Source organism: Heliangelus exortis, chromosome 2 (assembly GCF_036169615.1).
Source record: "Heliangelus exortis chromosome 2, bHelExo1.hap1, whole genome shotgun sequence".
NCBI classification, from domain to species: domain Eukaryota; kingdom Metazoa; phylum Chordata; class Aves; order Apodiformes; family Trochilidae; genus Heliangelus; species Heliangelus exortis.
In genome coordinates, this window is record NC_092423.1 from 144,663,829 (window position 1) to 144,686,865 (window position 23,037).

The following is a 23,037-nucleotide window of genomic DNA, read 5'->3' on the forward strand; positions in this document are numbered from 1 at the left end:
GGAGATGGTCCTCCAACAGAAGAAGGATGAGTAAAATACAAACATGGGTCTATAGTCTCCACTGCAATAAACCCCCCCCCCAAAAAAACCAAACAAAAAAAAAAAAAACCAAACAAGAAAATCCAACCAGTCAACCAACCAACAAGAAAACAAACAAACAAAAAAACAAGAAAAAAAAAAAGAAATAAAAAAAACCAATTAACAAAACCAAGCAGATTTGACTGAAGACATTTGGGGTTTTAGTTTTTAATGTTTCTCGGGAAAAGGAGAAGCTTCATGTTCAGCAGTCTTTGAAATCAATTCGATTTATCAAGTTAGAAGTGTTTTAATTGTAGTTGGCTGAGGTAAAAGGAAGGGCCTGTATTAAGCAAGCTTTTGAAGTGATTTCATTCTCTTCAGCAATTGAGGCCTTTTCTAACTTTGCTGTCCATTTGCCTGCCTCCTAATTCCTGCTTTAATTTGTCAGGTCGTTCCAATCTGTTTCCAGCAGCAAATTCAAAATAGAATAAAAAGCAGATTTGCAAAGTTTGAGTTTCCTGCATTATAACTCCAGATGATTAAATTTTCACAAAGATCTCAGGTGCCCACCTTCAAAAGTTTTTACATATCACACTCTGAGTGTCAATGTCACCTGTGCCACACGTCTCAGAGTTTAATTATGGTGAATGAAATGGCCTCCTGAGCAAGAGATACTTCTAGAACACAAAAATGAAGAAAGTTTGCCAACCTGAATCCTTTGAGGGGAAAAAAAAAAGTACATTATCTGTATCATTGCTGTCTCTTTTAATTGTCTATACCAATACTTGCCAAACATTCCTTTTAGTACATGTATTACACATTCAAAGATGGATGACCACTGGGACTTTTTGTCCTCTAATGGAGTATCTATATTGTTGATGAAAAAAGATTTTCTTAAAATACAGTGAATTATATGTGGCGTCGCCCCGCCCTCAGCAAAATCACTTTAAATTGTGTTCTCTGTATGTTATCAACACATTTAAGTATAAAATTATTTATTATTTTTTTCTTTTCTTGGTCCTTCTTCTTTGACTCACTGTAGGGGTACTCAGTGCTGCCTTATGAGGTATGAAAAAAAATATTTTGAATCAGGACTACCACATGATTTCACAGTGTGAATGAAAAAGGCACCGCATAACAGTGTTTTTTGCTTTCAAACTACACTAAGGTCATCACAGAATTTTAAGGTAACTTTGTCTAAAGCTTTCCAGAATCAGACTTGGACCTCCTAAAGGCCCTTTTGGTACTTCCATATTCTCTTGCTCTACAAGAAAACTCAGCAGGATTTTTAGCCTATTAGAGCCCTGTGCATAAATATTCACTAAGAAAGGCTTTTCAGCAAATTGTTTTCTTGCTGCTGCTTTTTGGTTTTTGTGGTTTTTTTTCCCCCACTTACCAGAAAATGCTGATTCACCCTGAGAAAAACATGATTGGGAATGCATTGTCTTGTTTGCATTTGACAATTTCCTAGGGCTAAAGGTGGAAATCTGGCTCAGAAGAAATCCTCTCCATTGCTGAGTGTCCCAATTTACTTTGAAATTTGGAACAAGAGCCCAAGTTGTTTGGTTCTCCCTTACATCATTTAAGACCCATTCAAGGTGAAACATAAATTTCATCATCAGAAATTATATGAATACTTAGAAAATTATTTTTTTTTGTCATTTTTTCCCCACTCTATTATGACTCTCACGAGCAGTTTTTTGTTCTATGTTTACAGTAAGGAGCTGGGCTTCATTCTGAATCACATCAAAACAAGAGTTTAAGCTTAATCAGTAAATACACTGGGTGAGGGAAGCAATATGTTGTCACTTAGTCATATGAAATTGCAGGTTCCTAATCTCACTTTTTTTTGCTGAATTGCTAATGGTTGGGAGAGTAAGGGTGGGCAATATGTGTATTTCAGATGGACTCAAAAGAAATTCAACTGACTTCAAGAAAATTAAAGAAATCCCTGCATCTTTATGGTGTGTCTGGCAAGAACGAGTAGTGAAACCTCAAAAGGCTCAGTTACTGAGACAAATCTAAGAGCTATGGAAAATTCTTCCTTGAGTTATACAGTTGACTGACTTCACAGAGTGTGAACGATGGTACTGTCAGACTTTTCAGAGTTACAGGATGCTCACAAAGTCTTTGTTCCCCACAGACTGCACTCTTCCTTCAGTCTTGTTTGGAATGATAAAATCATGACACAGAGCAGTGAAATAACAATATTTTGATGTTCTGTTCTATATTTTCCATCGATGCACAGAAAGAGGACTCTGGGCTGGTGAAAAAGGAATACTGATCTATACACATCAGCTTTCAAACAGCTCCTGCCTCCCCCACTTAATTCAGTAATTCAGGAGAAAGAGAAGAGCAGGATGGGTCTAAAAGTCTATGGGAGTATGAAAACAAAAGATATTAGAAGGAAGATACTGAGTGTTTACAATTTTGAATTCTTACTCGTTTAAAACTGTTACCAAAATTGACGTACACTTGTGTGAGAAAGGAGGAAATGACATTTACATTTTATCCACTTTGCTATTCAGAACTCATCAATTCTCCTCTTCATACCACATTGTCATCCAAACTGTCATCTATTTAGGAAATTTAGGAATATTTGAGTAGCTGCTACAATATATTTGCAAATTAAACTAATCCTTAGAAATAGCAGCACTTATCAGGAACAATCTAATGGATTTGAAATATCTATCTACTCTTCAACCCTATCTTCTTGTATTAGCACAGTAATCTGCCTTTCCAGTTCAAATGCAGCCTTTGTAGTACTACTTTGCAATATGTTTCTGATGTCTTCTGCCTTGTCTGTGTAATTCATGTTTGAAATGCAACAAAAGCTTCTGGAGAACAAGGAAACTACATAAATCCTCCCTTAAATCCTTCAATCTTTAGATTTTAAAAAATCCCCACATTAATGTTTTGTAAGCCAAATAATGGGACGAGGTCCAATTACTTATGGCTGCATTTGCAAATCATTTCTCTGCTAACATGAAGATTAAAGAAGGGATTAATTTTCATCCCAAAGAGCCACTGTTTAGCTACATGAACTATCAGTACCCAAAGTATGCTTTGATCACTGGATGTGCCAAAAAGAAAACTACAGAAAAGATCAAAATGATCGTATCTTTTCTCTGAAACAAGGATTAAAACCATTTTTAAATGCAACCATATGTTTATTCCATGGATTTTCAACAGGTGAGCTTCCTCAGCAATTCCATATGTCCCTGAGGGGCTTGCCAAACTCCTCTTCCTATCCCTGTCTTGTTGAAGGCAACAAATACAGAGGCACCAGCTTTGGCATCTTTATCCTGAGGGTAATTTGACAGTGTTACTGGAGGAGCACTGCTTCTCCTGAGCACTGACCCTGGGTAGCCAAATGGCACTGATCTGGCAGATAAACAAGTCTGTGACAAATAGCACTGACATCCTTGTCAAAAGGAAAGACATGACTCAGACCCAATATCTATAAGCAGGCCAGTGCCACCTTTCAGTGACAAATGGTTTTAGTCTGACAGTGTGTTTCACTGCTTGAACTTTCATCTATCAAAACAAGACACAAGTATGGGGACACAGACATGGAGAAGGGAGAATGGGAGAATGCAGACAGACAGCCTGGCCTGCCCTCTTATAACAGGTTAGGTTTTTTTTTTTTCCACTCTTTAAGAACATTTATAATTTCCTGGTGGATATTTTAATCCTCTCCCCTGTTATTTTAAAGTTAAAATACTAAAACAAAAAAGATTAAATTTCATTACTTGTAGCTTCAAGCATTAGAAAAACAGAAAATACCACGTGATTTTTCTTAATTTAATCTCTCTCCACACAGGACACTAAGTTCCACTCACCCATGAACAGAGTCTCACAGCTATTATTAGCCTAATGGAAAATTTATGTGTGGCTAAACAGTAACTTCAGCAGTTATCCACACTTGCTTTGAAGGCATCAGCAGATAGAGACTCAACACCAGGCAGTTTGTTCTGGCACTTAATCACCTTTCTGTGTCAACAGTTTAAATCTGCATTTCTGTTTCCAATTTGTGTGCCTCCAGCTTCCAGCAATGAATTCATTTCAAGTGAAGGGGTAAAGCTGGGCCTGAGAATACAAGGGTATGGTGGGGGCAGGTGGTTTTTTGACAAATTTCTTGCATCACTTAAGAGTATTATGACAACAGCTGTTACCACGTTTTCTTACATTAAATAATTAACTGCTGTGGGAAGGAGGACTCATAAAAGTCCAGTGACAGAAGAGTCTGTGTATTCTAAATGTCTGTGTATTCTAATGTTGTGCATGTACATGGCAGGGACTGCAAGACAGGAAAAAGTGGCTGTTCTGTGGCTGGCTTGTGACATCAGTCTAAGGTACTGTAAAAAAATATTGATAACTCCCTTAACTAGCATAATAGTAACACAGCTCCAGCACATAAGGTGATCTGAAAAGGTTTGTGGGTCTCAGACATGATCAAAAGCAGAGAAGTTCAAGAACAGAAAAAAAATAGACAGTTTCAGTTGAAAACTTCTCTTGAAGCACTAAGAGCAAATCAGATTAACTGAGGCTGTTTATGGTGGAAGATGAAGATCCTGACTTCCTTGTAGGGCTTATTCAAATACCAGTCATTCCATTTATTCGGTTATAATTTGATTGGATGTGAATAAATCACTCATATTTTAGGAAAGTAAATGTTTTCCATGAAAAATAGAATTTTGCTGGAATACTGTGTTGGGTTTTTTGTTGGTTTTTTTTTTTTTTTTTAACTGAAAGACAATTCAAAGTCTTTAAGGCAAAAAGGCACTCCTCGATTGCATATATTTCATATGGTGGCCCAATAACTTGAGCTTAGTAAAGGAAATATTTCAGAATGTTATTCACAGAAATAATCTCATTTGCTTTAGTAGCCTGTCCCAATAGTTAACAAAGTTAAGTTTATTGTTAAGAAGTTAACTTTGTACTCATTTTTTTCCTCTGGCTTTGTGTTTTAATTCTTATAATGACTTCTTCTACTACAAGGAGGTGGCCTTTACTACTTGTGATTTTCTCTTCGTGAATATTCCTCTACACTATAAGCCAGTTAACTTCCAATATTTTTTTTTCAGAGCTTATTAATTTTTGGGTTTTTTCATCTGTATTGTTTTGAAAACCTGAGCTCCAGACTTATAGATACTGTTCTAAGCTTAACCAGTCCCCCACTCTTTTACAGAATGAAAAACAAAAAAGCAACAGAACGTCAGATATTAAGCCAGTTTTATTGTTCCTGTGTCCAGTACCATAAGTCAGCCTTTTATTTCAATATCACTGCAACCTTCCTCACCAGCTTATTGTGGAGGATCTTCTTTGGAAATCCCCAGCAGGCCCACCTTACAAATAGGAGAGAGGTTTTGTTGCTCTTCCAAGCCTGGTGGAGCCTCTGAAAACACACTTGGGGAAGAGCACACAAGCACATGTGAGAGGAGAAAGCATGTGAGGGAAAATCCTGCAAACACACAGGTGAGAGGAGGAGGAGGAGGGCAGGAGGAGCCCATGGCCTCCTGTTGTTTCTTCTCTCTGTCTGAATCATAGAATCATAGAATCATAGAATTAGCCGGGTTGGAAGGGACCTCAGAGATCATCTAGTCCAACCCTTGACCCACTGGAGCAGTTGCTAGACCATGGCACTGAGTGCCACATCCAGTCTTTTTTTAAATGTCTCCAGGGACGGAGAATCTACCACCTCACCGGGCAGTCCATTCCATAGCCTAATCACCCTCTCCGTGAAGAAATTCTTTCTAATATCTAATCTAAACCTCCCCTGGCGCAACTTAAGATTGTGTCCTCTTGTCTTGTTGGAGGTCATCTGTGAAAAGAGTCCAGCTCCCACCTCGCTACATCCTCCTTTCAGGTAGTTGTAGACAGCAATGAGGTCTCCCCTGAGCCTCCTCTTCTTCAGGCTGAACAGCCCCAGCTCTCTCAGCCTCTCCCCATAGGGCCTGTGCTCGAGTCCCTTCACCAGCCTGGTTGCCCTCCTTTGGACTTGTTCCAGGGCCTCTACATCCTTCTTAAACTGAGGGGCCCAGAACTGGACACAGTACTCGAGGTGTGGCCTCACCAGCGCTGAGTACAGGGGAAGAATCACCTCCCTGGACCTGCTGGTGACGCTGTTTCTGATACAGGCCAGGATGCCATTGGCCTTCTTGGCCACCTGGGCACACTGCTGGCTCATGTTCAGTTTCTTGTTAATGCAGACTCCCAGGTCCCTTTCTGCCTGGCTGCTCTCCAGCCACTCTGTCCCCAGCCTGTAGCGCTGCATGGGGTTGTTGTGGCCAAAGTGCAGGACCCGGCACTTGGCCTTGTTGAACCTCATCCCGTTGGAATCGGCCCAGCTCTCCAGTCTGTCCAGGTCCCTCTGCAGAGCCCTCCTGCCTTCGAGTTGGTCTACACTTCCCCCCAGCTTGGTGTCATCTGCGAACTTGCTGATGATGGACTCAATCCCTTCGTCCAAGTCATCGATAAAGATATTAAAAAGAACTGGGCCCAACACTGATCCTTGGGGGACACCACTGGTGACCGGCCGCCAACTCGATGCAGCCCCGTTCACCACCACCCTCTGGGCCCGGCCCTCCAGCCAGTTCCTAACCCAGCACAGGGTGCTCCTGTCCAAGCTGTGGGCTGACAGCTTTTTCAGGAGAATGCTGTGGGGGACGGTGTCAAAGGCTTTGCTGAAGTCCAGGTAGACCACATCCACCGCCTTCCCCTCATCCATCAGACGGGTCACCTGATCATAAAAGGAGATCAGGTTGGTCAGGCAGGACCTGCCCTTCCTAAACCCGTGCTGGCTGGGTCTGATCCCTGGCCCATCCTGCAGGTGCTGTGTGATTGCACTGAGGATGATCTGCTCCATAACCCTGCCAGGCACTGAGGTCAGGCTGACGGGCCTGTAGTTTCCCGGGTCCTCCTTCCGGCCCTTTTTGTGGATTGGCGTGACATTCGCCAACTTCCAATCATCTGGGATGTCCCCAGTGAGCCAGGACTGTTGGTAGATGATAGAGAGAGGCTTGGCAAGCTCTTCTGCCAGCTCCCTCATCACTCTTGGGTGGATCCCATCCGGTCCCATAGACTTGTGGGGGTCCAAGCAGCTCAAGAGGTCACTGACTGTGTCCTTCAATATTACAGGGGGGCTGTTTAGATTTTTATCATCCTCTATAGGCTCCAGAAGCCTGCTGTCAACAGGATAACCTGTCTTTCTGTTGAAAACTGAGGTAAAGAAGGTGTTAAATACCTCAGCCTTTTCCTCATCTTTGATAACTATATTCCCACCCATGTCCAGTACAGAATGAATGTTTTCCTTGCCCCTTCTTTTGCTATTGATGTATCTGTAGAAGGATTTCTTATTGTCCTTCACAGAGGTAGCAAGATTCAGTTCATGTAGTGCTTTTGCTTCTCTGATTCTCTTTCTACATGACCTGACTATATTCCTAAATTCCTCCTGAGAAGTTAGCCCTTTTTTCCATAATTGATAGGCCCTCTTCTTAACCCTAATTTCTTTCAGAGTCTCCCGGTTCAGCCAGACTGGTTGCCTTCCCCGCCGGCTCGCCTTCCGGGACTCTGGGACAGCCTGTTCCTGTGCTTTCAGAATATGCTCTTTGAAGTATGTCCATCCCTCCTGGACCCCTTTGTTTTCAAGGGTTGTTTCCCAGGGTATACTCTGAACCAGTCTTTTGAATAGTCCAAAATCTGCTCTCCGGAAATCCAACACAGACGTTTTACTGACGACCCTCCTTGTTTCCCTGAGTATTGAAAACTCTATTATTTCATGGTCACTAAGTCCCAGTCGTCCATCAACCACCACATCTCCCACCAGCCCCTCTCTGTTTGTGAAAAGAAGGTCAAGTGGGGCTCCGTCCCTGGTGGGCTCATTTACTAGTTGGAGCAGGAAGTTATCTTCAATACACTCTAGGAATCTCCTAGACTGCCTCCTCTCTGCAGTGTGGAGTTCCCAGCAGATGTCTGGCAAGTTAAAGTCACCTACGAGGATAAGGGATGATGATTTTGAAACATCCTCCAGTTGCTTGTAGAATATTTCGTCGACCTCATCGTCCTGATTGGGCGGTCTGTAGCAGACTCCCATCACGATATCGGCCTTGTTGACCTTCCCACTGATTCTAACCCACAGGTTAGCATATTGGAGAGTACATTCCTCAGGAATCTACGGACTATTGTATTTAAGTGCTCTAATTAACTTCTGGTGAAATTACTAGCTTTGCTTAGACTAACAAATTATTGCAGCTAACCTAGGTCATGTTGCTTTAATTTAATCAGCTACTGCTCACGAAAATTTTGAATGGTAAGTGGAAGTGTAATACACATGGGAAAGGTGGTGAAGAAGGGGTAAAGGCAGTAATCCCTTTTGGTCTAACAGATCCTGAAGTGAATATCTGTCAGGGTTTTCAGGTACCAGGAACCATGCTGCACACATTGCACATGATCCCCACACAGACTACACTTGAAGTTAGAAACCAGCACCTAAAAATAAATAAATAAATAAATGAGATGAATTATCACAGCTGCAGTCTGCTCCTTTTCAAGATTGCACTCTGGTTTCTTCATGCTCTTTTTTTAGACCCCTTCGGCTACACATTAAACTCACCTTGCAAATTCATTAGGATGGAGCAATGGCAAAATGTCAAAAACAATCAGGGGAGTCTCTGAAGTGTTCTGGTTTCCATCTGGTTCTATAGGGTATTGAACCATTGGCTTCAATGTGTGCTGCCACCATCAGAGCTTCTATTTTTTTTTATTTAGAGAAACACTGATGATTCTCTCTGTGTTCTCTTCGGGATGTTTTGGGCACTTTATTGCTTTTTACTCATAATATTCAGAGCTGTCTGAAATGAGGAAGAGAGGAGAAGACATAATTTTCTGTTTCAGAGTCTAAAAATAATTTAATTTTGCCTATGATTAAGAATTCCATGCTATTTGGGCGGTTAATTGTCATTGTTAAAAGTGGAATTTACTGGTTCTTAAATCCTTAAAGTAGGAATTATTTAAAATAGTCTTTGGGAACAAAAAAGGTGTCTAAGTGAATTGAACAGATTAGTGCCCTCTGCAGTTGAGGTACACATCCAGAGAACAAATAACTCAATTGTGTACATTTATTTTAAGATGGGAAAAAATAATAAAAAAAAATAAAAGAAAATTTAGCATGCTGTCTCACTGTTAGAGTAAATGCAGTTTTATTTAAACATTCATAGAAATACAATGTCAGCCACATCAACCAGATTTTTCTTCAGTATTTTTTTTATAATTTTATTTTTCAGACAAAGAAGCTAAATGAAATAAGAACAAGGATGTGGTACACATTTCTAATAAAATATATTCCCATACATATTCCACTCTACATATCTCTTGAGAATATTAAACTACTTATATTTTTTTATGTGCTATTTAAACTGACATGGAGATTTGTGGATATTCAAAGCCCAGAGACTATAAAAGGGCATTTGCAGAAAGGTAGGATAGGAGGAATTTGTTTGTTTGCGTTATCCTTTTAAAATATATTTTTGAGCTAACTTGACTGTCATCATTTATAAGGTTTGTGAATTGCTTATCTTTGTTTGAATATATTTCAGTTCCATCTTAGCCACTTCCTTTATGTGAAGAGATTTAACACTGATCTTGGTAACACTGATCTTGATTTAACACTGGTCTTTTTTCAGGTTCTGATTTACAATATACACAGGTCTCTCAAAATTCCAGTGTGTGTAAATGAAAAAACTCTTCACTCTTTTAGAAATGTGTCCTTAAAAAATTTCAAAAAAATGAAATTGTATGTAAATTTAACGTATTACACTTTTGTTTAAATGTAAGCAAAGTTTATGTATGTGTTAGACCTAAAAAACAGATTCTCTGCCTTCCATAATAGCAGTTAGTGCCTTCCATACTAGCAGTTCCAGTTTGGAAGCTCAGTATACCTCTGCAGTGGTCTAGCCAGCTGATCAGAACACAACAAGTCTTTTCTGTTCCCAAACAGTTGCAGGAACTATCACCTTTTAAAAGTATTGTTTCACCTGATGCTTCTCATTTTAAGACTGAGATTTGTAGACTTCTGAGAAGAACGATTTATAAGAGTTTTCATTTGCTACCACACTCTTTTGGTACTGAATGCAGCCTGCTATATGGTATCACTCAAGCCAAAATGGAATAGTTGGGCTCAAAAATATGGAAGTTTATTTTCCAGTTACCTGGTTTACCCTTCTTATTAAAAGGACTGAGTAGTAACATTTTTCTTTTTCACATGGTAAATTTTTGAATTCACTAATCCTTACCGTTGTACTTAGAGGCCATCTGGTGGAATTTCTTCCTCACAGAAGAACTAAATATTGCATAGTTTTTATTTTTTTCTTCTAGGAAAGCAATCTGAAGTAGTCACTTGCTATATCTTTGGTAAAGGAATGTGAAAAATAAATAGTCATTAAAAAGCAAGGAGAAAGTAGTCAAAGTTGCCACTATGAATTGAACTTTTATTCAATTATGCAGAAGTCATAGTAATAAAATTATGTACTATTCCACTGTTTTGACACCTTAACCACACATTGAACCATATGCTAGGATCAGGAAAAGCAATGGAGAACAGAGTATTATGATTCAGGAAATGGTATTTGGGCATTGGAGAAATATGAGAAACAATATTGGTTGTCATTATACCACAGAAACAAAGCTTATTAAATCTGAAGAGTTCATCCCATCAACCTGGTGTTCTGAAGGAAGAGCTACACATCTCTTCTAGGCATCTTTAGTTTATTCTTAGTAATACCTTGTTATGGAAAATTTGTAACAGTGACTTGCTTGTTCTTGGTGATAGAAAAGTTTTCTTTCTTGTTTATTTGGGTGGAAGCCCTGTTCCTGGAAGTTTTTAAGGCCAGGCTGGACAGGGCTCTGAGCAATCTGATCTAGTGGGAGGTGTCCTTGCCTATGGCAGGGCTGTTGGAACTAGTTGATCTTAAAGGTCCTTTCCAAGCCTGAAAATTCTATTATTCTACAATATTTATATATGTATGTGTGTAAAGCCTGCAGGAATTCACTGAAATAAAAAAGCTGTACACTAAAAGAGGCTTTTCAGGAAAGAAATTCTTATTTCTCTTTCACTTTTTTTTCACCACAGATGTCTGGGATTTAATGTAGCAATTGAATACATCTGTTTAAATGTAATGGTCAGCAGAATTACTCATGCTTATGTGTAAGTCCAATTGGTCAACTATATCCAGGTGCACTGACCTCACCATGACCAACAACAATCTGAAGGGTTAAAACCCATCTCTGATTTTATGTCCCACAGAGCCTCTCTCTAGTACCAATGGCAGCACAGACACTCTGACTCTCCATCAGTCTAAGTTGTCAAGAGGAAATATTTGGCTTCTTGGTAAGAGTTTCAGCAAGTTGAGTTCTTGAGTTCTTTTTCATCTGAGAAAAAGGTACTGAGACACAACTGGAATCTCACCAAACTATATTTCTGCTCACAGTACCATAACCTTATACCATACAGTTCTCCCTTTTGTTTTTTCTTCTTTCTTTATTTTTTCTTCAATTTTTATTTGTAGTTACTTAATAAAAAAGAACAGCCTTAGATGAGAGTGATGCTCCACGAATTTATTCTCTTGATTGTCTTTTTGGGTTTCTTTGATGAACACACATACAAAGAGAAGGAAATGCAGTTTCAAAATCAGTGTGAGCAAATTACCAACAGGATCATTCCTTAGATTTTAAGATGACTTAAGGGTGAATGAAGGGTCCTGAAAAAGTTGGCCACTGTGCAAAAAGTAGGTATACATTATTTGGGAATGAAGGACCATGACAAGAGTAACATTGCTTTTTCACCTTCCAGCTGGATGCTCATACTTTCCTGAAATTTTTATACCTTTTGACCAGTTTAATAGAAAACTTGATTTTACTGCCTTGCTTTAAAAACAAAAAAGTTGGGGGTGGGAGGATGAGAAGTTTGCATTACCCTAAGCCTCTAAAATGAATATATATATACCTTTCAGCTGTCACAAGTTGCAAACAGATGGAGTAACATTTTAATTCAATTAATGACATACTCAATATAGAAAGGCAGACTTTTTGCCCCTTTGAGGTAACATATCCTGCTGTTAACCTGTGGGCATATTGTGAGTTTTCTCACTGAACATGCTATATTGTTTTCAATCTTGTTTGCCAGAACTTGATTTTCCTATACACTGTTTAAGAGACTAGGTTTTGAGCCTTCTAAAGAAAAAGGGATGTTCAGTTTAGCAATGTAAATTCTAAATTCTTAGTTCTTTACTTATAAATTTGTTACACAAATAACAAAGGTTTCACTGACTTCAAGGGGTATGAAATTAAGCTTTTACTGCCCTAGAGTAATGAAATCAATGTTTCCTTCATCATGAACATGCCTGATTGAATTAACTAGGAATAGCTTGCTTTGGGATTTAATCTGGGTTCTCTTTCATGTTTTTAATTAATTATTTGCAATCTGATCCTCTTTTTCTAGTTTTAGTGGAGTTTTTCATTGATTTATTTTCAACTAATGTTCATCAAAGTGCAAACATCAGTTTGCTTGTATTACATGTCTTTTCTATATGCTGCTTTAAATACAGTCTTGTTTGAGAATTCACTCTTCTGAGATTTTTTTTTCTCCTTACATGTATATACAGTTCATATTTTTTAAACTCCAGATTATTTTCACAGTTTTACCCATTTAGGATGCACTTTTTAAGAAGGAAGACCAATTGAGGAAACATACTAATTTGGTTTTTTAGGTTTTTTCAGTTTTTTTCCTGATGGGATGAATAATAAAGTATTAGTAAGAAAATAAGTGATAAATGATGAAAAATTAGCCTTCTGTTGTGATATTTTAGATAAACAATCATTTTTTCTAAAACTCTGCAATATTTCTGGACATTCTGAAACTTCACATGAGTACTCAGTGACTGCTTGGAAACAAGTTCTGTTGGTTGGTTTGGGATAATTTGAAGCCAGTTGTATCACAAAGCAGATAATCCATCTCTCTGCAAATCACATCATAAAACTCTAAAAGGCTCCAGTGAAGTTAACATTAAAAATTAACTTGTTTTCCATGTCATGATAACAGTCACTTAAGCAATTTGGGAGGTTTTAATTTTTTGTAATACAATCCAAAGGATGAATTACAAAATACTCCAAGTACCATGGTGGAGGACCCTGTGGAAGATGCAATGCCAGACAGATTATGACAGATGCAATCATAATGAATGTGAGAAATGACAAGGCTGAAATAGAAATAGTATCCATTACACCAGTAATATATTCTAAAATTACTAAGTGCCAGACTGAGCCTAACACACTATGAAAAATTGTAATGACCAATGAGTACAGAAGTCTAAGTGAATTAGGAAGTCCACCCAAATCAAATAAATCTTATAACTTAGTATTCACAGATTATTTTTAAAACTTAATGTGAGGGATAATAAGGGTTGCTCAGGGAAGGTTTCATCACCATGAATCTATGGCCATAGGTGACTTACAATTCCCTGTAATAATCAAAGACAATTTTTCTTTGGATTTTTAATAACTGCTTGAAGTACTTAGTAGTTTTCCTTCACTGATAATTTCTATCATATACAATGAGAACACACTGGTGGGGCAATTATAGCACAGTGGTGAACACAAGTTATGGGTTTTGGTTTTTAGTTAGAAATTATTTTCACCTAGTGATTGGAATTATTTTGAAATTTGCTTCAAAAAACAACAAAAACAATTAAGGCAAAAGTAACAGATTTTTATTTGTTTTCATATTTCAGTGGCCTTTTGTTCCAACCACTATATCAAAAGGAAGTGTTGGAGATTCAAATTAATCTTAGAGCTCTGTGATTCATCCTTTTCATGCACATACTTTAAAATGTTAACAGTCTGGAAAGGGACTGCTAGTCCTAGAGACAGTATATCAAGTCCTGAAGTGGTTTAAGTTAGAGTATTTACATTACCATGAAAACATTTAGTATCAGTTGAGTGTTTCATGGCAAATTTCTATTCAGGTTGAGTTCTCAGTTTGGCCAAGGCCATTCAGTTCTCTGATGATCTTCAGTGAAGACTACTTATCAAATTCTGCTCTCTGTTAGGCCAGTGGTTAGCAAAATCTCTGCTGTTAAACAGGAACAACACAAACACAGAGAGAAGTCCTTCATTGATACAATTACATATTCTCTTTATTTAGTATGAAAGGTGGCTAACATTGGAGGTTCTTCTGTTGCTGCTCACCACAGCACCTGAGTTTGACAACTGGAATCTTGAAATAGTAAAAGAAACTCTTACTAACAGATGTGACTGTCATCTGAATCAAGTTTCCAGACGCTGCCTTTCATTTCTTTCCTGTATTACATTCTGAAAGTTGTCTTCCCTTCATTTCTAACATCTTGTTTCTCTTTCTTCTTTGCTTGAAAGACTGAAATTGCTCATTATCTGCTATAAATTGGCTTCAAAGGAGCTATCTCAATTTATACCAGCTGGACTAAAGCAGTGAAAGGCTATAAAATGCTGTTCTACTTTGTGATAGAGCTGGATTGAATTTAAGCTATTATTTTTAACTCAATGTCAAGTTTTCTTTCTCTCCATCACCTTGCAATAGAAGTATTTAATAAATAAACATATCAGCTGTAATAGTTCTTCTTTATTTAAAGATCATATATGGTACCAAGTTTGCATCAGTCAAGCTGGGTAAAGTATGACTGAAAAGTGATAGAAGCAAAGAATGTGGAAGGTTACGTGATAAAAGCTGACATGCACAAAGAAGTTCAGAGAGAGCAGAAGGGGATGATGAAATAACACCTACCTGCAGATACTCCCAGGACCTGCCCAGAAGCAAATCTAAACAAATTATTTGGGACTAATGCACAATAGATTTGCATGAAAACTTCTGACTGAGACTTTTTCTTAAAATTCTTATCTACCATCAGAATAATTTTTGATGGGAGCCATCAGTGCATCAAAGGCCCACCTGCAGAAGCCCAGATGAACACTGGAACACAATGGCAAGGGGGAATCCAAATTAAGGAGTCAGAGGAAGGGGCAGCTTGTCAGGGATGCTCCTACAGCTGTCCCAAGTGATGCTCAGCCCCACTGTTGGGCTGTGAAGTACATAAACATGAGTTAATGCAAGACCACCCTTTGGACTGAGGGGGTTTGATGCATATGTGGAACATTCTGGGGTGCAAAGGAAGAGCATTTTGGGCTTCTAGAAAATTTATGAGATATTTAGGGATCGAGGGCAAGGAAAGAGTGAGGAAACTGAAAGTTGTGGTATCATGTTACAGCTGAGTTCAACTGTGCACTCAGTAAACTGTTAAATAATAATTGTTAGTTTTAGAGCTCATTTGCTATTGATGTAAATCTCTGTTCAAATCATTTGGGCTATTATTTGTGTGACCAGCTCAACCATAATATTAAAAAGAGCATACACTTTCTCAAGAGTCTTTTGTCTGTATTCAAAAGCCTAAAACCCTCTTGGGTCTCTTTGCATTTGCTAGTAGGTTTGACTCAGAGTGCTTCCAATTTCATCTGGATGTATTCACCTAGGTCTACATATTTGTTTTTGCTTTAAAATATCCAAACATCCTATGAGGAAATGTCAGTCAGTTTGAATCAGGATCACGATGGATCTCCTTAAAAAAAAAGAAAAAAAATCTGTCAGTTAGGAACAGGTAGGAATAACATTTTCTAGTGTTTCCATTTAGATTTTCCCCACAGTACTAGGCAGAGTCTCTCAATAATTTAGCTGCCATTTAACTATAACGTTGTTAACTGATATTAATGCTGTAATTACAGCACTTTCTTACTATCACAGATCTCTTGTGCACAATATAGATACTCACTGAATGGTATAAAATATGCAAAGGACTTTTTAACTAACATTTCTGAGTTAATGTAACTGATGAGCTTAAATAAGAATATGGAAAAAGGATATAAATCTAAACTCAGGAAATAGAACTACAGGTTATTTAGATACATAAAAGTATAGCAGGACAGTACATGTGATGAATCAGATCTCCAGATTGTACACCACAAAATAACATCAGTACATCTTGCTGATTTGCCTCCAGAAAAATATATATAAAACAGTAGTGCAATAGATATAGAACAAAAGCCTAACCATTTGTTTCATGAGTATTCTCGATACCCACACTTGGAAAGTTTTATGTACTATAGCACTGCTGCCATTAAAATGTCTACAGTGACATCTAACTAAAGCTGGTCTTACATGGGATCAGATGACATGTCCTTCAATGACATGAAGTTCAGTGGCACCAGAAAAATCCAAATTCATCATTTAGAGGTTCTGTTGAAATATATTTAGGTTATTCATATTCTATGTTGGATATTTGTTTGTCAAGTATTCTCTTTCCATTTAATTTATTTGTTTGTTTCTTTATTTTTATGAGACTCCAAAAATAGTATTTTCACAACTAGTCCTAACTAGTCCTGACAATCTAAGAAATATTTCATTTTTCACTCTTTAATTATTGTGTAGGTTGCTGTGCAAGCAGTGAGGATTTTATTATTAAGATAATTTTTCCATTAAAATATGCACTGAACACTTAACTAGCTGCAGATTATAGCAATTGCATAAACTGACTTCCTAACTGTAATTGAAAAATATAAATAGCTTTCTTGTGTTAAACTTTTACATCATGTTCATTTTACCTTTAAAAATATAGTGCACAGAATACTAAAGAATTCTATTTTTTTTTGCCAGCGTATTTCTTTCAATGAACTTAAATGAACTTCTAGGTTTAAAAAATGGTCCATTTACAACTAAACTCACTAGAAATATACATAAATATAACTATGACATAAGTTACCATAAGAAGAGAGAGAGAGAGACATGCACATGTATATAAAATTTAGGTAAATTCATTTTAAAAATATTTGTATCATAGAAACATAGAATCACACAATGGGTTGGGTTGGAAGGGACCTTAAAGATTATCTAGTTCCAACCCTCCTGTCATAGGCAGGTACTAGGCCAGGTTGCTCAAAGTCCTGTCCAACTTGGCCTTGAACACTTCAAGGGGGGAAGGGCAGCAGAACAGAAAAGAAAATAATAGTTACAAATTTTATTTCCACAACAAACTCAATTTTTTCACTTCTTGCCCTGCTTCAGTATAAAAATAAATAAATGAAACACTTACATATCAAAATTTCATGTGAAATTAATAAGTTGTTTTCACTCATCTTTATTTATAGACAAAACTAGTGTCATGATTGTAGCTATACAATATTTGATCTGGTGGTTTTGCTACATTTTATTTCTACACTTGAAGCTTTAACTGTTGGTTGTTTTTTTTTAGCCATGACATAGTTGAATGTTGAGATTTCATTAATCACCTTGTTCTAATAATTTAACTGGGTGGGAGGGTGTTTGGATAGACCCTTCTGTGACTGAAGTGTTGTATTTTGGCCTAGGAGTTGATTAGCTGTTCAAAGACTGCACCTTTGCTCTCTTGTTCCATCTTATATAATTGAGGAATTAAAAATAAGTAATGAAAAAAACCAAAAAAACCCAAAAAAAGATTGTTTTTTTCTGTATCTTCACGGAGAGTAAATTTGAATTTTTTGATCCAACTTACCCAGGTTAACATAAAATTGAAATTATTCTTGTAGTTTTCATGTGAATCAACTAACCAGAAAATATTTTTTTATCTTCTGAGAAGCAGAACTTAATGGATGCATTAATTATGAATATTTTGACCATATTTTTGTGTACCTTGTAGGTTTTTGTTCAGATAGTGTTCTGTTTGCCCATCTTCTATTTCTCTTTTAAGGAAGAAACAGCTCAGAATACCTTAGCTGACTCATTTTTTCTCTGACTTTTCTCATGTTTCTTTCTTGCTTGGCCTCAAGAGAAGCATTGCTTTCACTTCCAAATATGCAAGTACCTGATATCAATAAGTGTCAAATGCAACTAATACAAATATTCTGTTTAATATTTAGTTTAGAAGAAAGGCAATGTGCCATTCTCTTGGGCTGACTGTTCTACACAATGATATTATGGTGAGACTCGATTACTGCAGGAAAGTGAAGGGATGGATACCAGAGGGGATTCAGTTTCTCAGGGAGTTCAGGATGTGAGAGTCGCAAATCTGGGATAACTCAAACAAATATTTGTACTGACAGGGGCAGAGACAAAGTAGTGTAAATGAACACCCAGCTATGAATCAAATTGTTATTAAACTCAGACTTTGTATTACGAAGTTTTCTACAGCATTGCGTTGTGTTCACTGTTACAGTTCACACCCCTGTTAGGTTAGCACAGTGGTACAAACTTACCTTCAAAATGGTGTACAAACTTAGCAGGCTCACTTCACCTAAATTAAGCAACCAGAAATTGGCATCTGGCCCTAAACTTGCTGCCTAAGTTCTTCTTCTTCTACAGACAGAGGAGAACAAGGGGTACTTCCTGAAAAAGACATTTCAGACAGATGTCATGAATCACCTTCTGAAGGAAGCTCTCACACTCTCTGCTGGTTATGTATAGAAATTAGATTAATAGCTTTGCCACCTAATTTGGAGATGGCTAAAAAGAGGTGAGATGAATTCCATGAAATTGATCTGTATCAGTCCTGAATAATTAACCTGAATTAGAAGAAAGCTGAAATGGACATTAACTTGTCAGCTCACAGTGTACCTTTGAATATCCTTTATGCCCTCATGTTTAGGGGTGAGAAGACTCCACAAAAGAGGTATTTTGTTTAGGAACTGGCTACACTGCCCTTTGGCAGACAAATTCAAGAGCTGTTTTATTGGCACTGTGTAGTGATCTTTATCAAGATTCAAAACATCAAAATGTTCATATTAGATTTTTTTTTCTTAGAATATGATATATGAACATGCTAGGTAAAATATTTTTATTTCAGTAAACAGTTGAATAAATAGAGAGGCAGCTGCTTATTTGGGATTGAAGGGAAGTTTGTATTGCATCTTGTGTTCTATGGCTAATGCCAAGTGTCTTTCCACATACTGGCTCATTTTTTAAAAATCTGAACATCTGTCCCAAAATTCAGCCAAACCTTTCTCTGAGGATTGCAATGAAATGGAGTGATAACCCTCCAGTCTTCCACCTCTTATTTCCATGTCTCCTAGTTTCTTTCTGTTGTGAAATCATCTGTCATTTCTTCCTTCTTTGCCCTCTCAGTTTGAAATATGTAAACGTTATACACAAAACAATAGTTTAGAAGCAATTAATCTCCATATCATGCCTTGATCCTCATCTGTTTGTCCTCTTGCCTGCCATGGGACATTTATTTTGGGAAAATATCTATGGACTAGATATCTCTCCATGCTGCATAAACACATAACAGAACGAACCAAAGCATCACTTGCTTTTAACCTTGAAATTTGTGCAGCACATGGTCACTAGGTCAGTAATGCATGGAAGTCTGAGACCAGATCCACTTCAAAAAATGCATGCAAAGTTAGAGCAAAAGATGAACACCAAGAGGTAGCTCCTGAGTGGATAAAAAACCAACAGAGTCTCTGACTCTAGTCCAACCTTTTGTACACGTATATGCTTGATAGACCAGCTTGGTGGGCATCTGGTGGCTTGCCCAGGTTCCCCCAACAAACAGTTGTTAACAAGCCCATTTTGCAGCTCCACATCCAACTTTGTTTTCTGGAGACTCCATTGAAAGGGAATTGAGGAAATGAGTGAATATCTCCCTTTATAATTATGTTAAACTATATAGCTACAAAACCCAGGAAGTTACTGTGATTCCCTTCCCTTTTTTAGTCTACTCTTTTTAAGTCATTTTGAACATAACTTGAGAAAGTTTGGGGTTTTTTTTTGACTTTTCAAGAAGCAAGTATAACTTGAATTGAGGTGTTTGTTTTAGACTGAATCAAGATTGTTGGATCAGAGTTTAGTTCTTTTCTTCCTAGAACACAATTCTCTTTCTCATCTTACAAAGAACTTTTATATTCTACAAAACCATAAGCATCCTGTTCAAAAAAGAAAAAAACCCATAAAAACAGAAACAACAACAAAAAAAACCCTACCTAATGAATATAAATGCAAAAGACATTGGATTGCCAGAGCTGAGAATTTTCTGATTCAGTATGCACATCTCTCCAGGCATTTTCTGCTCAGAGAAACTAATTCACTCCTTGTTCACTCTTTGGATAATCTGTTGGTATACAGTTTACTGCATTGCAAGATAAAGAACATTGATAACATCCTGCAAACATTGGAATAAACAGTCTTGCTTCCCTATTCTGTGTGAAAGATCAGGTTTTAAACACTTGAGTTCTTTGGAGAACCTCCTCCTGATAAAACACGAGGCTTCTAAAGCAGAAGTACAGCTTTTCTAAGTAAATGATCACTGTACCTTGACATGCATAATCTCTTAGACATCAGAAAAAACTTAGCCACAGCAACAATGAGTTTCCTGGCATCAGCAAGAACATAGGTCACTGATGAAATGATGTGGGGGGCAGGAGGGGTTTGACAACAAAAACCCTTGAACATTTTTCTTTGATGTATAGTATGCAGATTCCAGCTCTGTCATAATTTTTTATCTTAGGTTTTTTGTAATACATTTGTATCTGAATTCAAAATAATAGAAGTAAAATATTCCAGAAAAATATTACTCACATGGGAATATCAAACCTAATTTCCCTTGTTCTCTCTTGCCTTACAACATGTCTATTTGTTCATTCTATGCCAAATTCTCCTACACACTTGAATGGAAATTACTATTTTCTACATTTATTACTGTTTTCCAAGTATCGTACTTTTTTTTTTCTTTTTCTAGCTGACAGGCTGTCACTCTTCCACTCTTCATCTGACACATCAGTCAGTTCCTGAGGCAATGAACATCCCCCAGGTTGTACTTGGCAAGTGGAAGTGGTGAACTCAGACAACTGTGTGGGTCCTAAGCAAGAACTTCCTGCTGCTGAACTGCATCAAAAAAGGACAGATTTCTACATGAGTTAAATCAATATACTTAAGCCTCTAGCTCAGATCTATAGCTGAAGGGTCCAAGCAATCAGGATGTCTAAATCACTACCACAGTGGTGAATCCATGACACAAAGAAGATAACATAGCAAACTCACAAGGATGGATCATCAAGTTCTTTCTCCCTTGGACAAACCCATTTGTTGACAGGCATTTTCAAGACTAAACTATTCCAGGAACCACTGATATGACTAAAAATGTAGATAATATCACTTTAATTTTTCTAATCCTTATTATTGTATTGTTTGGGTCAAAGACAAAGACCAAATGAGGAAAGAAACAAAAATACAATTAACTTATAAGGAAATAAAGTTGTATTTAAATTCTATATGTCAGCTTCCAATTGCAGTTCTAAAATGATTGAAACTTTAATTCACCTCCTCAACCTGAGTTTCCCCCAAATGTTAAAATTTGAGTTCAGACAGGTGGTGATGATGACTTCAGTTTTGGCAGAGCTGTATGCCTCTAAACTGATAACAATCCAGAAAGTAGACTCTCACTTTTAAAATCCTTGAGGGCTTCAGTAATTTAGAAGTATTTTGATAATGCCTGCAATTGCCTCCAAAAGGACAGACTGCATAAAAAGAATGTCATCTGTTCTTTTTTTTCAGTTTTTGTTCTCTATGAAGGCAGCAAATCCACCCACATATTTTTGTAACACCTCAGTGGTTACAACACTGATTTAATTCCAAACTCATATAAAAGGGATTCAGGTTTGAAGTTCATCATTGTCTGGAATTTATCCTAACCTCTGGCTTGGGAGTTTTCTGAAGACAGAGCATACCTCAGACCTTCTATTACTGACATGGGATTCTGAAGAAAATAATTTGGACAAGGTTGCTAGAAGACAGGAATGAAGAAAAGTTCTCTGTCTCTAAGTGATTAAAATAGTCCCTTGAATATGAGAAGTCTGAGGGTTTAAACCATACACTCAGAACCCAATTTACTCTGCTCTTTTTTTTTTTCAAAAAAAAAAAAAAGGTATTTAAAGTCTTCATTAATTTTTAAAGTCACAAAGATTAGGACTATATATCAGTTTGTTAAATTTCAGTCTCTGTTTCTAACAGCCCAACCATACTTTTTAATGAAAAATACCATCTGAGTAAAGGGAAGAAACCAAAAATCAGGTGCCCAATTGATAAAAGAAAAAACCCCATAATTATACTGGATTTCTTTATTTTGGCCTCTTTTTTAGTCAGTATACACCTGTTGGCTAAAGAATTAATGGACAGCCACAAAGCTTAGGAGCAGCACTGCAGCAAGTGCTTTTTCATGCCTTACAGAAGAGAGGATGTGGGAGGGAAGCAAGAGTAAGAGAATATCCTGGGAAGTGATGGTGTTAAAATGCTAATCTAAAAACAGAAGGCAGAATCTCTTAGAAAAACAGACTCGATGTGTTTAGGTGATCTACCAAATAATTATTTTTTTGTAGGAGAGAAGTCAGAGTAGTTCTTCCTCTACTTAAAAACTGAGACACTTGGAGGCAAATTCATTTTCTCAGTAGCTCATTATTATTTTTTTCTTTACAATGGCATAAATTAAATAGGAGGGTAATAAAACTCTGTTCTTCCTTCTTAGATCTCACAGCAGACTACTCTACAGACTGCTAGCAAGAATGAGCTTCAGGAAGAAAGTGATACTATTCTGAATCCCTGAAATGAAGAGACATAAAATATTGATCTGCTTCAACTTACAATAATGTTCTAAGTACCTGTCTGTTGCATGAAAAGACCATTGTTTTTTACTGTGAGTTAAATGAAAATGGAGATAAACTGGAGGTCTTTGCTATATTTTTGAGGGACTATAATCCAGTATTTTTGTTGTGAAGGCTTTTGGAAGGGAGAGACTCAGTCTCACTTCTTAAATTCGTCTATCCATAAAGGCACTAGGTCTAAAGAAACTCCATTTCAGTCAGTGGATATCATGTCACTACAGTGCAGGTTGGAAATCAATTCAAATATTGATCTAAGATGGGCTCAACTCTTGTTATCTGAATGCAGGCATTTGGTGGCATTGAATATGCCTTTGG

The 23,037-nt window shown here is 37.3% G+C and overlaps 1 long non-coding RNA gene across 2 annotated transcripts; it reads left to right on the forward strand.

Moving 5' to 3' along the window:
* Positions 1-4,291: 4,291 nt before the first annotated feature.
* Positions 4,292-22,791, forward strand: LOC139793570 (uncharacterized). Of its 2 annotated transcripts, none has more exons than XR_011724656.1 (2): positions 4,292-4,373; positions 20,805-22,791. It is a non-coding gene; the product is annotated as an uncharacterized lncRNA (long non-coding RNA). The 2 variants fall into 2 exon arrangements; XR_011724657.1 differs by lacking the exon at positions 4,292-4,373 and adding an exon at positions 5,267-5,496.
* Positions 22,792-23,037: the final 246 nt, after the last annotated feature.